Raw genomic sequence first — 15,038 nt, 5'->3', positions numbered from 1 at the left:
GATCAGGGGGTTGGGGTGCCTTTCCCTGTCACGAACAGAGCAGGGCGGATAGGGAGGTTGTGGCCCCGCCCCCTGTCACACACAGAGCCGTAGGGCGATCAGGGGGTTTGGGCGCTGCCCCCTGTCATGCTGATCCCGGTGCCGGGAGCCTCGCTGCTCCGCTGATCCCGGTGCTGGGAGGCCTATTACCCTTTTACTATATAGGATAGAGGCCTGGTGCATGGGTAGGGGCTGGCTGGTTTGCCCTGAAGGGTGTCCTGGATCAGGGTGGGGGTCCCCACTGGGGTGCCTGGCCCGTCTGGGTGAGGGGCTGAGGGCTGTTTTCCGGCTGGCGAGTGACTAAAGCTTCCAACCGCTCCTTGTTTTCTTTTCTTTTTTTTTTTTTATTCTGGGGCAGCTTTAGCTCTGAGGCCTCGCTGCTGAAAACATCGATACAATGTTGCGGTCCGAGCCCGGCTGAATGGAAGCCCTTTTCTGGGGTTTTGTTTAGCTTCTTATTTGCAACATAGTATATAGTTGCTTAGAGTTGCAGATGAGAGGCCGGCAAGTGTGGCGGGGAACGTTGGAGTCTGCAGCAAGCAAGCCTCCCTGTTTGCTTCACTGCCTGGCTGCCGGCCGCCATCTTGGCTGACAGTTAATTTGCATATACTCACTGATTAGCCAATGAAAAGGGTAGCGGTCGTACGCTAATTACCATGTTTCTCTTTATTAGTGTAGATAGACTAGAGGCCGGGTGCACAAAATTCATGCATGGGAAGGGTGGGTGTCTCTCAGCCTGGCCTGCACCCTCTCCAATCTGGGACCCCTCAGGGGATGTTCAACTGCTGATTCTGCAGGCATCAGGCCTAACCCAGCAGTCTGACATCCCTCTTGGAATCCGGGACACTGGCTCCTAACTGCTCACCTGCCTGCCTGCCTGATCACCCCTAACCACTCTGCCTACCTGCCCGATGACTCTGCCTACCTGCCCGATGCCCCTAACTGATCACCTGCCTGCCTGATTGCCCCTAACGTCTCTGCCTGCCTGCCTGATTGCCCTAACTGCTCTTCCATGCCAGCCTGATCCCCCTAACTGCTCTCCCCTACTGACCTGATCACCCCTAACTGCCTCTGCCTCAGCCCCGCCACCGTGGCTTTGTCTGGAAGGTCGCCCAAAGGATGTCTGGTCTAATTAGCATATTACCCTTTTATTTAGTATAGATGATTTTTCTTAAAATGAGAGCAGACCACTGCATAAACTTTTTTACATTGGCTTTAAACACACTCATTACCACCACCACCACCATTATTATCATCATTATCATCATCTCACCACCAGTACCACTACCACTACCAACAGCAACAAAAGACTTCTAAACCAGTGGTTGCCGACCAGTGATCCACAGACCACTGATGGCTCATAAAAAATTTTGGTGGTCCGTAGAAAAATTTAGACATTATTTTCATTTTTTATGTTTTAGTAATCCTAATAAATAGGAATAGAACAAAAAAATTCTAAGATATTCTTACTAGTATATTCTGACTGAATGACAATTTTCACCTTTACATTGCACTAAATTTATGAAATGTACTAGAGTCTAGTACATTTTGTGAATTTCCCTTTCTAGTAACTAGAGAGGGGGAAACAAGAGAGGTGCCAGTGGCTTCAGTGTTGTTTTGACCATTACAGTAGTCACTCGCTCCGCAATTACCTATTCTCATCCAATTGTTTTATTTTATTTGTGTACTAGAAGCCCGGTGCATGAAATTTGGGCACAGAGGGTGGTCCCCTCAGCCCAGCCTGCACCCTCTCCAATACAGGACATCCCTTGCATAATCCAGGACCACTGGCTCCTAACTGCTCACCTGCCTGCCTGCCTTATCGCCCCTAACTGCCCCCCTCTGCCAGTCTAGTCACCTCTAACTGCCCCCCCACCAGCCTGGTCGCCCTTAACTACCCCCTGCTGTTCAGTCGTTTGGTCATCCCTCACTAACCCCCCTGCCAGCTTTGTTGCCCCAGGCAGCCTGCTGGTCGTTACTGTTACTGTAACAGTGTCTCAGACAATTTGCATATTCCTATATTATTAGTGTAGATTGTATATAACTGTATTTTCTTTAACTGATATATTTAATGGAATCAAATAGTTTGACTTTAATAACTATCATTTCTTGTTTGATTTTAGATTCGAATGAAATAAACCCATAATGAGGGGGGGAAAGCAAAGGAATATTTTGCAGTTCTTTAGTAATACAAAAGATAATGTAACTAATGATAATAGTAACAATAGTAATATGTGTACTTCTCTTAACCCTGAGTTGATCAATGAATCAGAGTCTCTGCAGTCCTCATCAGGCACCATTAGGAAGAACATTCAAACTGGAGGCGGAGAGAAGAAAAAACTCAAAGAATCAAGAAAATATGATTCAACCTACTTGAAATTTGGATTTGTTCAAGAACCTGGTAGTAAGCTGGATCCATGGCCGTTTTGTGTTGTGTGTTCTGAGAGTTTATCCAATGATGCCATGAAACCTTCAAAACTCAAAGGACACTTGTGATTGAAACAACCAGATTTAGCTAAAAAAAAAACACACTTGAATATTTTTAAAGAATGTGTGAAAATATGTAAAAGCAAGTAATTGCTCTAACAAAAATGACTGTTGGAGATAAACAGTTATTAAAGGCTTCTTATCTGGTAGCACTTCAGATCACAAAAAATAAAAAGCCACATATGATTGGAGAAGAATTAATTAAGCCTTGCATGTTACAAGCCTGTGAAGAGATTTTGGGAAGGCAGGCTGTCCAGAAACTGAAAGCAATTCCTATGTCTGCTAAGACTGTCAAATGCAGAATTGAAGATATGGCCAAAGATAGTGAAAGTCAAGTTCTAAAAATGGTGAAAATTCACCATTTTATTCAATTCAACTTGACGAATCAATGGACATAAGTAACAAAGCACTTCTCCTTTGTTTTGTGAGGGTTGAGTGTGAAGGAGAGTTGCAGGAAGGACTACTTTGTTTGCTCAACTTGCCAGGTGGAACAACTAGCTCTGAGATTTTTGAAACACTTAATAGTTATTTCCTGGAACATGGAATTGAATGGAAAAAATGTATTGGGATATGTATAGATGGTGCCGTAAACATGACTGGACATATTTCAGGAATTGTTGCAAAGGTGAAAAATGTTGGTCACCCAGACAGTTTGTCTACACACTGCATTATAGGCTATGAGCAACTAGCAGTGAAAAATATGTCCCCAGAACTACACGAAGTATTATCAGATGTTATTAAAATTATAAATGAAATTTGACACAAAGCTCTCAATTCTCGAATATTTGAGGCACTTTGCGAAGAAATGGGTTCCCAGTATACTCACCTTCTTCTTCATGCTGGAGTGAGATGGTTGTTGAGGGGCAAGATCCTAACCCGACTGTTCGCCCTGCGCGAATAAGTCAAAATATTTTTCCAGCAGCAAAATAATCCGAAATTACAAGAACTCTTCTCTGACGATGAGTGGGTAGCCAAGCTTGCACACCTGGCAGATATTTTTTTGCTATTAAATGAACTAAACATATCCTTGCAAGGACAATTTAAGGACGTGTTCACACTATGAGGTAAAATGGATGCTTTTCAAAGGAAAATATTACTGTGGCAAACGCGGTTGGCTGAAGAAGATCTGCAGATGTTTTCAAACTTTGATGAATATATGAGAGAGAAGGATGTCAACTGGCAGGTGGTAACCATGGTTCAACAGCACTTACAATCATTCACAAACTCTTTTGGTCGTTTTTACCCAAAGAAAGAAGATCCCAGACATGGCAATATGGAGATAATAGGTCCTTTTGCAGCAAACATTGAAGATAGCAATTTCGGCATGAATGAAAAAGAAAGCCTCATCGATCTATCATCCGACGACTGTCTCAAAGCTAAATTCCAGTCATCCTTATCAAGACCTCATTTTTGGATCTCCGTTAAAAGTGAATACCCATTGCTGAGTGAAAAAGCAATGAAAATTATGTTCAATTTTCAACAACATATTTGTGCAAAAAAACATTTTCATCTGTCACAGCAATTAAAACTCGGTACCGGTCTTGGCTTGAAATAAATATGGCTCTCCGTTTTGCAGTAATGTCAATGGAGCCAAAAATCCATAAACTTATTTCAAGAAAACAGGAGCAACTATCACACTCTAAAAATGTGTAATAATACTTAAATAAGCTTCAATTATTTCATAAAAATTAAACTTACTTTAATAAATTTGTTACAATTAAACAACCTTTGAAGATTTTGTTATGATTAAATAAGTATTTATAATGTTGTTATATTAAAGAGGTGCATTTCATATTAATAAAATGGAAGTTCTCTGATTATTATTTTACAAATGTATTTATTTTTTTAAAAAAATCATATTAGTGGTCTGAGGGATTTAAAATTATGAGTTTAGTGGTCCGTGAGGTCCAAAAGGTTGGCAACTACTGTTCCAAACAATGACCTTTAGTCTTGTCAATATATTTCTTGGTCAGTATCTCTGGACTGCTGGGAACAAAATGCTGGATATTGAATGTGAAAGTGTTTTGATTTCAGCTTGTCTTTATTCCCCTATGCTTATCTGCAGAGGTATTTACCCTTGGCCAACACTATAAAATTTATTGTCTAAAGATAAAAGAATGTCTTTCACCATCTAGATATGAAAGAGACATGAGAATAAACATCTTTTGTGTGAATGACTAAGGGAAAGCAATTCTAAAAACTTTATAACCAAAGGCAAACTATGGTATTGAATATGGGTGTCTGATTTATCCATTTTTATTCTTATCTTTCTTAGTTAAATTAGTTGATCATACTAATTTCAGAGTGAAAAGAAAGGGAGGTAAGTGTAAGGGAAGAAATAAAATATAATAGAGCCCAGAAATTAGGGTATATTCTAAAAAAAAGTGACAAGATACTAAAAAGAAATTTAACATCTTTCAAATTCTTATGGATTTGACACTGTCTATCAGATATCCATGACAAAAAATAAGCTAATAGTTTTTAAATACTTATTATGTACTAGAGGCCCGGTGCACAAAAATTTGTGCCCTGGGGGGGGGGTGGTCCCTCAGCCCAACCTGTGCCCTCTCACAGTCTGGGACCCCTCGGGAGATAACCACCTGCTGGCTTAGGCCCGCTCCCCAGGTCGCAGATGGCAGGCCCGGATGGCGGCAGGACGGGCGGCGGCTCACGCTGTCCCGTCCCACCTGCAGAATGCAAATTTAATGGCCATCTTTGTTGGGTTAATTTGCATACTCTTCTGATTGGCTGATGGGCGTAGCGAAGGTATAGTCAATTAGCATCTTTGCCTTTTATTAGTGTAGATCAGGCACTGTGCTAAACAGTTGACAACTTGATTGTCTTATTCATATAAAAACATTTGAGAAATCTTTGTTTTTATCTGTACTTTACAGGTGAAGTTCAGTGAAGTACATTAAGAATAGAAGTTGCTAAGCACAATAATGAACTGAGTCAGGAGGGTAGACATTCCCTGGAACAGATTCGTTTTTGGTTAATTTTGAGCACAGAAAGGAAAGTAAGAGAGATTGGAATTGGATAATGTTTCTCCTATGAATCAGGAGATTGCCAAGTTATCATTTGTCTAAACTATTGATCTGCACAACAGGTGTCCAGAGGTTGTAAAGCCCCTGTGTGTTTAACTTGCAAAGACTTTTAAAGGATGTTTGATTATGCCAAGGATGATGACTAAGAGCTGGGAGGGCTAAAGATCTCCCCTTCAATGCAGTGCTGTAATTCAAAGCTACCTGTGACCTCTCTACACAGAGAGCCACCTTGCTATATTGAACAGATTCCTAGCCAGAGGCTTTGAAGTTCCAAAGTTTGCATCCATTTCTATTGAAATCTATCTCTGGATCTAAGTGAAACCCTCTTCTCACCCCTCATATATTACAATTTGTATTGTTCTTCTTGACTCATTGATTTAACTCCAAAGTAACCATTAAGAAAACCCTTTCCCAACTCCATTCTCTACTATGAATTTGAATTGTCACCTTCAATTTTATTGCTATGAATCTTCCTATTGCTTTTATACTCTACTCAAATAATTATTAACTATGGGACACATCTGTGTCACCTGTAAAATGGAAGAATTGTTTTAATTCATATCTTTAGACTTTGCTCCTCTAGATCCTAGGAGTTCACAGGATTAATTCACATGATAGACTGTTGGAGGCATGACAAACAGCAGAGGCATTCTTCAGCCAGAGATTTCTTAAATAGGGGCAGCTCTGCTTTCTGTTCACATATTAATTGGACTTCTTCACAGGATTTCATTTAAAGGGATCTCATACTAGAATAAATTTGAAAACCATTGGATTAGGTTCTTTCCATTTCAAACAGTCTAAGATAGTGAAATGCTATGATTCTGCAACCTTAACTACACTAAAAGAGGGATGAGCTGTTTTATATTTTGCTGGTATTCAGACACTTAGAAACAGACAGGTTTCTAGAAGACTTATAGACTAATCTGTGGGCAATATACATGCACTCCTAGGGCAGAGGGGCAGAGGGGGATAAATTTCTTTCTCATGAAATCATTCACAATCACTCCTCAGGTACTAGAGAAAAAATTCATGTAACTATTTTCCCTGGCACTATTGACCCTGCTAATTTGATGTAGCAGAGCAGTGCTGGTTAATTCTGTTCAGAACCAAAGAGTAAGGTATAAACTTAGCTCTCCCTTCCTCCCCAACTCCCCCACTCCCTTGGCAGCTCCTTCCATTCTGGCTGAGGACCTGATAGAGCAGAACTGACATTTACAATACCTCTTAGGTCATACACTCACAGTTGCCAGGGTTTCTGTAAATCTATCCCAACATCTAGAGGATGGTCACCAGACAAGAAGTAGAATGTGTCCCTTCTCAGCTTTTGGTGCTGTGGAGAGCAGTCCAGTTTTCCCTTGGTGACTGCATAGCTCACAGGGGTCCTCCTGGCAGGACCTGCTGCCTCAAAACCTAGAGAGCATGCCTGCTGGGTACCGTATACTATGTGCTGTGTATAAATCAGGGTGGATCGGGGGGAGGGGGGGACAGAGTGTTTATTACAAACCTGACTCTATTTTGAGCTCCTGAGAAGAATGTCAGAGGTTCAAATTGTTATGATTAGAGCCACTAATGTGAATAATTGTAATGCTTTCTGGAGACAGTTCCTTAGGATGGTAAAGGAGCAGCATTGTATTACCTGAACTCCCCTATCCATCTGCTTCCAACCTCACCCCTCATATTCCATCCCCTGCTTACAGAGTGATCTATCTCAAATGTAAATGCGAACATGCCATCTTCTGCCTCAATGCCTTCCATGGAGTTCCACTGACTTCTGAATAAAGCACAAGATCTTTGGCAGAGCATACAAAGAGCAGCCTCCTCTTTCTCTATTCTCCACCCTGTGCCTTTGATTCCTGCCATTCCATTATCACTCTAGCTGAAGGTCAGAACCAGAAATCCTAGCCTGGTTGGGTAGAGTATCGTGAGCAGGCCTTCTTTTTTTCTTTTAGAAGTAGTCTGTGTTTCTCAAGTCTCCCTGTCACAAAATCAGTGAATGTCTCTATCAAAAATAATGCTTGTGCCCGAGCCAATTTTCTCAATGGTTAGAGCCTAAGCCTGTGAACTCAGGGGTCCCAAGTTTGAGGAGGTGAAGGGCATGTACCGTGGTTGCAGGCTGGATCCCTGGTTGGGGTGAGTGCAGGAGGCAACCAATTAATGTGACTCTCTCACATCAATATTTCTCTCTCTCATTCTTTCCCCCTCCCTTCCATTCTCTAAAAAAACAATGGAAAAATATCCTTGGGAGAGGATTAACAAAAAATAAATAATAAATAAATAAAGCTCATAATAAGAGCAAAAATTTATTGCCAGGCACTAGTGAGTTCTAAATTAACTCAGGTAATCATACGATAACCCTAAGAGATAGGTACTACTTCTAACTTATGTGTTGGATGAGGAAACCAAGGCACAGAGTGTGCCGAGCCAGCTCAGCCAAGGGTTCGACAGCCTGAGTGAGGGCGGCAAAAGGATGAAGAAATGACAGACAAAGAGAATACGCTGGGTCTAGGAGGTGGCCCTTCCTGTGCCTGCCTGAGGCCACAGAGAGAGATACAGAGGCAAGCTGAGCCTTTATTTTATAGCCAGAGGTAAACAAGGTAGTGGTCACCATAGTTACAATGTTCTTGTGAGTTTCACTTGTTTTGGCAGCACTTGCTGCACCTCCCACAGCCCATTAGCTACCCAGGTAAGATCTAGGGAGCATCATAAGGTCAAGCCTAATTATGCTAAGAGGACTGTGCCTTCTAAGCTGGGACTAGTTTGTGGCTTTGCCAACAGGTCAGTCCGAGGTTTAACCCTGTAGCCGTGCCCTTCGCAGAGAGGTTCAATAATTGCCCAAGTCTGCAAGGCCAGGTTTCAAACTCTGGCAGTGAGGTTCCAGGAGCCATGCTCTTATCCATACTTTCATATAGCCTCTCATTAAAATGCAGTTCACAGGCCCCTCCACAGCCTAAGGGTACACATTTTAAACAAGATCCCAAGGCCATTCATCTACACAGGAGATTGAAAACTGTTATTGTAACATGTGTTCAAATAAAAATATGTAGTGGAAGGTGAGTGCCCCCTAGTGTGTACACCTGAGTGTCTCCATTTGTTGGTGTTGAATCAGATCTTTTATCTGTTCTTACAAAAGTGACAGATTTCAAGCTGGGCAAATTTTAAGGGATGCATCAAGATAAATTATTTTCACGTCAATGTCTTAACTGATTAATACTATAATAAATTTACTTTGTTACAAAACATTATATAAATACTGCCAACCCCAGCAATTCCTGGAAATCCCATTTAAATATTGGAAGACTAGCCCAGCAGGTGTGGCTCAGTGACTGAGCATCATTCCATGCACCAATAGGTCGCAGGTTCGATTCCTGGTCAGGGCACATGCCCAGGTTTCAGGCTCAATGCCAAGTATGGGGCATGCAGGAGGCAGCCAATCCATGCTTCTCTCCCATCCATGTTTCTTATCACTCTCTCCCTCTCCCTCTCCCTTCATCTCTCTCTGAAAAAAAAATCAATAAAAAACATATTAAAGTAGCCATAAAAACTGCTAATAAACTTATTTTAAAAATAAGTAAATAAATAAATATTGGAAAGCTCCATCCCAATAAGTCTGGTTGTTAGACATGGTCCTTAGTTACCGTCACTGCAAAATGGGAAACATCAAATGCACTCTGTGCAGGAGGCAGGTTTTACTCATCCTACCTGTGATGGCTGCCTTACATCCTTCATTGTCTTCAGGAGGGCCAGCTCAATTTATTGCCTCAGAAGGGATTTAGGCTTTGGGCCTTCTGTTCTTCTCTTGTTCTCTTAAATTAAAGTTGGAATGGAGGATTATCCATATACTATTTGGTGGGATGTGTATAAGTCTCTGCATTACTATTTTAAACTATTTTTTATTCCCAAACAGAAAACCACCCATATAATTTTTTAGGTTGGAGTTAAGTGTCTGTAACCAAAATATCCCAAAATGTAGTGGATAAAACAAGATTGAAGTGTATTTTCTCTGATACAAATATCCAGAGATAGTAGTCCATTGAGAAGAACTCTTACATCTGCACTCAACACACAGATTCCATTTCTGGGTTCAAAGTGGCTGCTCCACTTCTCAGCCAGTGGAGAAAGGCCAGGGAAGAGCACATCCATTTCTTTTCAGGACAAACCCAGAAGTGGCAGACAACAGTTCTGCTCACCTTCCACTGGCTATAATCTGGTCACAAACTCCAAGGGCATGTCTTTAGTGAGACAGCTGTATGCCCCACTAAAACCTGCAGTACCATCATTAAAGGAAGACAGGGAAAACGATTTTTTAGTGGACAGCTAGCTGTCTCTGCCATAACCTACTTCATATATTTGGACATTTTCAAGGTGATTCTCTAAGCAGCCAGTTATTCACAGAAAATAGGCAAGAAAAGAAGTACCAGGTATTTGAAGAATACCACTTAATGAAATAATAGAATTACCACATTATATAACTCTGGGTAAGAAAGTACATACTTTGGGCTAGCTCTTTAGTCTACCAAGCACTACAGAAACAACAGTTGCACATAGTGTTCACTAATCAATCATGCTGCTGTTTTCAAAGTCTGTTGGTGATTGGTTCTAAGCTAATTTTGTTACAATTATTCATATATACTTTATGTATTTGTAAATATTATAAATAAGTTATATTTAAAATGTTTTTTGTTTATGGGAAAGATCCATTGGTATGTATTTATCCTGTATCCAGCAACAAAATTTAAACTTCCTTATAAGTTATAATAGCTTTTTAGTTCTAGTTATAATCATATCACATTAATAAGTCTTTTTAAAATAGATACATCCTCTTTTCTTTTAACTTTTCTATTGTATTGTCTAGAAGAGTTGTTCTGAAGCATGGTGATTTTGCCTCTCAAGAGATATTTGGCAAGTCTGGAAACAGTTTTGATTACTGCAACAGGAGGAGGTACTTTGTAGTAGGTAGATGCCAGGCGTGCTGCTAGACATCTTACAATGCATGGACAACTTCCCATGACAGTCATTTGGCTCAAAACTGTCACTTGTGCTGAGTTTCGGAAACTCTGCTTAACAACTGTCAGAAAAACACAAAGTAGTATTGAAGATAAAGCAATCTTGTCTCACTCTTGTTTTAATGTCTATGATAGTCACTAATATGTATAAAATTAAATATAAACTAGTAATAATTATAAAAGGAAATTTATTCATGAATGCATTTTGAACTAGTAGTAATTCTCAAGTTGTAACAAACTCATCATGGCAGTGATTTTCAAGAAGGGTGAGGTGTAGCCCTAAGCAGTTTGGCTCAGTGGATAGTGTCAGCCTGTGGACTGAAGGGTCCTGGGTTCGAGTCTGGTCAAGGGCATGTACCTTGGTTGCAGGCTCGATCCCCAGGAGGGGGTGTGCAAGAGGCAGCTGATCGATGTTTCTCTCTCATCGATTTTTCTAACTCTCTATCCCTCTCCCTTTCTCTCTGTAAAAATCAATAACATATATATAAAGGGTGAATTGTAGAAAAGGTGTGCAAGTAAAGAAGTTCACTATGTTGTAACTATAGCCTGGGCATGCCCTTCCCCAGTAGAGTGACTGTTCCAGACAAGGCCAGTTCATCTCAGATAGGCTCCATTGGACCTGCATGTAGAAGCCCAGGCCCCATGTAGTTTACAATTAAAACAATGATTGTTCACAGTGAAGGTTTTCTTGGATTTAAAGCTTCTGTGAGCTTAATATTTGCATGTTCAAAGAGGTCTATTCTGCCCTAACTCTTAATTTTCCCCATTGTTTAGGTTGCTGAAGGAGGAATGCACAAGGCTGAAAGTGGTAAACAATTATAAATTTGCTAGCGGCCCAGTGCACGAATTTCGTGCACGGGGGGGGGGGTATCCCTCAGCCTGGCCTGCACCCTCTCGCAATCCAGGACCCCTTGGGGATGTCCGACTGTCGGTTTAGTTGGACATCCCTCTCGCAATCCAGGACCGCTGACTTCTAACTGCTCACCTACCTGCCTGCCTGCCTGCCTGATCACCCCTAACCACTCTGCCTACCTGCCTGATCACCCCTAACCCCTCTACCTGCCTGCCTGATTGTTTCTAACCACTCAACTGCCTGCCTGATCGCCCCTAACCACCTCTGCCTCGGCCCCTGCCACCACATCTTCATCTAGATTCTAGAAGGAAGTCCGGAATGATGTCTGGAAAATCATTTGACTTAGCATATTACATTTTACTATTAAAGATTAGGTTGAATTAGCATATTACACTTTTACTATTATAGATTATGTCACCTGGAGACCAGACGGGCTGAGCCCCAAAATGGTTCCAGCATTTTGGGATCGGGAGTCAGAAGTTTTAAAGGACTCTAGGTGGTCTTTTTTGGCAGGGAACTCTCTGGGTGGGTACAGATCCTAGAAAGTCTGGTCTGGAAGGGAAAAATAATGGCCTTAGAAAGTGGAATGTGATCTGAGCAAAAGGGGATGTTGGTTGTGAAGTGGTCTAAAGGTCAGTTCCCAGGGGAGGGGGCATTGATTCAATTATTTGATGAGACCCAACATTCCAGCTTTTTTGTTTTATGAAATAGGAATGGAGGTTATATCTTCTGTAGTTACTTCCTGCTGAGGGGGGACATTGAGATCATAGGCAGATATACTTTGATTGCAATCAGCTGAAACACTGTACAGATTCTTCATGGTTGGAGTGAGGGGTTGCAGCAGGATGATCATCCTGAGAGACTGGTTGGTGAAGGTTCAACAGCAGTTCTGAAGGAAAGATAAAAAATGCACAGAATACATGGGCCAAAAATGAAGATGAGGAATAGGAATGTTAATGGTCCTATGAAGGGCTGAGTCAGGTATACCAGTTTATATTCTTTAGCCGGTAGTCCCATGAATTTGATTGGCATTATCTAATATTTGCTGCCCTTTCTGTTATTTTTGGGTGCCATCCCTGACTAGGCCAGACTGTTTGGCATGAAAACAACATTCTTCCTCCAGAAAGAGGTCTAGACCATTTTCTCCAAAGTTAGAATGTCCAGTCCTCTCAATCATGGGGGAGGGGGGCCATTAGTGAGTCTATTTTATCCTGAATTTGAACTAAATTTTGGGAAATGTCATCATCTAGGCTTTCTTGTATTTCCTGAGATAAGATTTCAAAATGATAGAGCAGTGGTTAATCCACTATGCCAGTCCTGACACCTGTTGAGATACCAGGGTTATGAGGAGAGCAATGGTCTGGACTGCCCTTTTTTGTTGGATATGATGGGTTTCAGGGACAGGTAAAGAATGTTTATTGGGGGCTACCTTACATTGGGTGAAAGATAGACAAGAGTACACATTCCTGTACCGTTGGTTGGGAGGCAGATGTATGTGTTTTCCCCACAGAGGAAGAAAAATCCCTGATCATGGAGACAACATGAAAGATATAGAGAGAAGAGGTGGACTAAATGATGGCAATCCTTTTCCAAGTTTCATGCTCCAAACTGAGAGGGTAGTTGCCATGGTGCTACTGATAAAAGGTGACAGATGCATGGCTCAGATTCTATTGCAGTGAAAGTGGATTGGAACTCTAGAATGGACTGTTATCCAAGGGAAAAGCAAAAGGGAAGGAAAGGAACAGTTGAAGACTTGGGCCTAGATGGTTGGATAAGAAGTAAAATGGACCAGCTGTATGAAATAACCATGGGCTTCCAGGGAACCTGGTAATCAACCTGATGGGACCAATGATTGTTCTATAGTTCTAGGTTAACTGTGGTGTTGCAAGCTGATAATGGGAGATCGCCTATTGTTATATTGCCCTGTGAGTTTAAAGCATAAAGGGACTTGGGTGATTAGTGGAGTGTGTATAGTGATAGGACCTGTGGCCGGGATGGAGGAAGGAGCTACTTAGTAAGAGATTGAATATAAGTATGGAAAAGAAGGGAGGTTTGATTTGCCTGAGTTGTAGGATAATTACCTAGAAGAGTGTCTGCCTTTTCTGCCTTGCCTGAAGATATCTACTATGGTTAAGAGATATTTGGTTCTTTAATAGGAGCCATGTGAGTGAAGTCAATTTGCTAGTCTATTCCAAGTATTTGGTCCCTTGCCTGATGAGTGGGGAAAGAAGGAGGTCAAACCTGAGGGAGATACTGAGTAACAAGTAGAGCAGGTTTTGATAGCTTGCAGTAGGGAGGCTAGGCTAGGACATGTGATGAGGGGTTGTAGGAGTTGTAAAAGCGGTCTGTATCCTATATGTAGGGAATTGTGAATAGTCCATAAGTTATTGTGGGCCTGTCCCTGGGGAAGGATATATTTTGCTTGAAATTTTAACCAGGGATCTTCCTCAGTAGCCCCAAAAGCTAATAGGGACTGAAGTTCCTCTGGAGTGTGTGTGGGTGTTATATGAGGTACTAGAGGCCCAGTACTAGAGGGGGGTTCCTCTCAGCCCAGCCTGCACCTTTTCCAATCTGGAACCCTTCGGGGATGTCCGACTACTGGTGTAGGCCCGATCTCTGGGATAGGACCTAAACCAGCAGTCGGACATCCTTCTCACAATCTGGGACCACTGGCTCCTAACTGCTTACCTGCCTGCCTGCCTGATCACCCATAACTGCCCCTCCTACTGGCCTAGTTGTCCCTAACTGCCCCCACTCCCTGCCAGACTGGTCGCCCTTACTGCCTCCCCTGCTGGACTGGTTGCCCCCAACCGCCCTCCCTCCCGCTAGCCTGGTGACCCCTAACTGCACCCCCGCTGGCCTGGTTGCCCCTTTCTGCCCCCCTGCCAGCCTGGTCAACCCCAATGGCCCCCTTGCCAGGCTGGTTGACCCCAACTACCCCCCTGCCGGCCTAGTCACCCCACGCAGCCTGTTGTTCAGTCATTTGGTTGTCCCTCACTAACCCCCTTGCTGGACTGGTCACCCCCCATAGCCTGCTATTCATTCATTTGGTCATCCCTCACTAACCCCCTCCCCGCTTTCTGGCCTTGTTGTCCCAGGCAGCCTGCTAAGCATTACTGTTACTGTGACAGCATCCTGGAAAATTTGCTTATCCCTCTATTATTAGTATAGACTAACAGCCCAGTGCGCAAAATTGCGCAAGACCCAGACCTGGCATGCCACGGGACCCAGCGTCAAGTCCTGCTGGCACTGCGGGACCCATCAATGCACCTCCTGGTCACCAGTCTTTGGTCATTACAGCGCAATGACCACGGGGTTTTTATTATATAGACTAGAGGCCCGGTGCACAAAAATTTGTGCACTCGGGGGGAAGGGGGGGTCCCTCAGCCCGGCCTGTGCCCTCTCGCAGTCTCGGACCCCTCGGGAGATAACGCCCTGCTGGCTTAGGCCTGCTCCCGAGTGGCAGAGGGCAGGCCCAATCCCTAGGTGCAGCCCCTGGTTGGGCTCAGAGCAGGGCCGATTGGGGAGTTGGGGCACCGCCCCCTGTCATGCACAGAGCAGGGCGGATCGGGAGGTTGCAATGCCACCCCCAGTCACGCTCAGGGTAGGGCC

Source organism: Myotis brandtii, unplaced genomic scaffold (assembly GCF_000412655.1).
Source record: "Myotis brandtii unplaced genomic scaffold, ASM41265v1 scaffold257, whole genome shotgun sequence".
NCBI lineage: Eukaryota > Metazoa > Chordata > Mammalia > Chiroptera > Vespertilionidae > Myotis > Myotis brandtii.
This window is presented reverse-complemented; position numbering follows the sequence as displayed.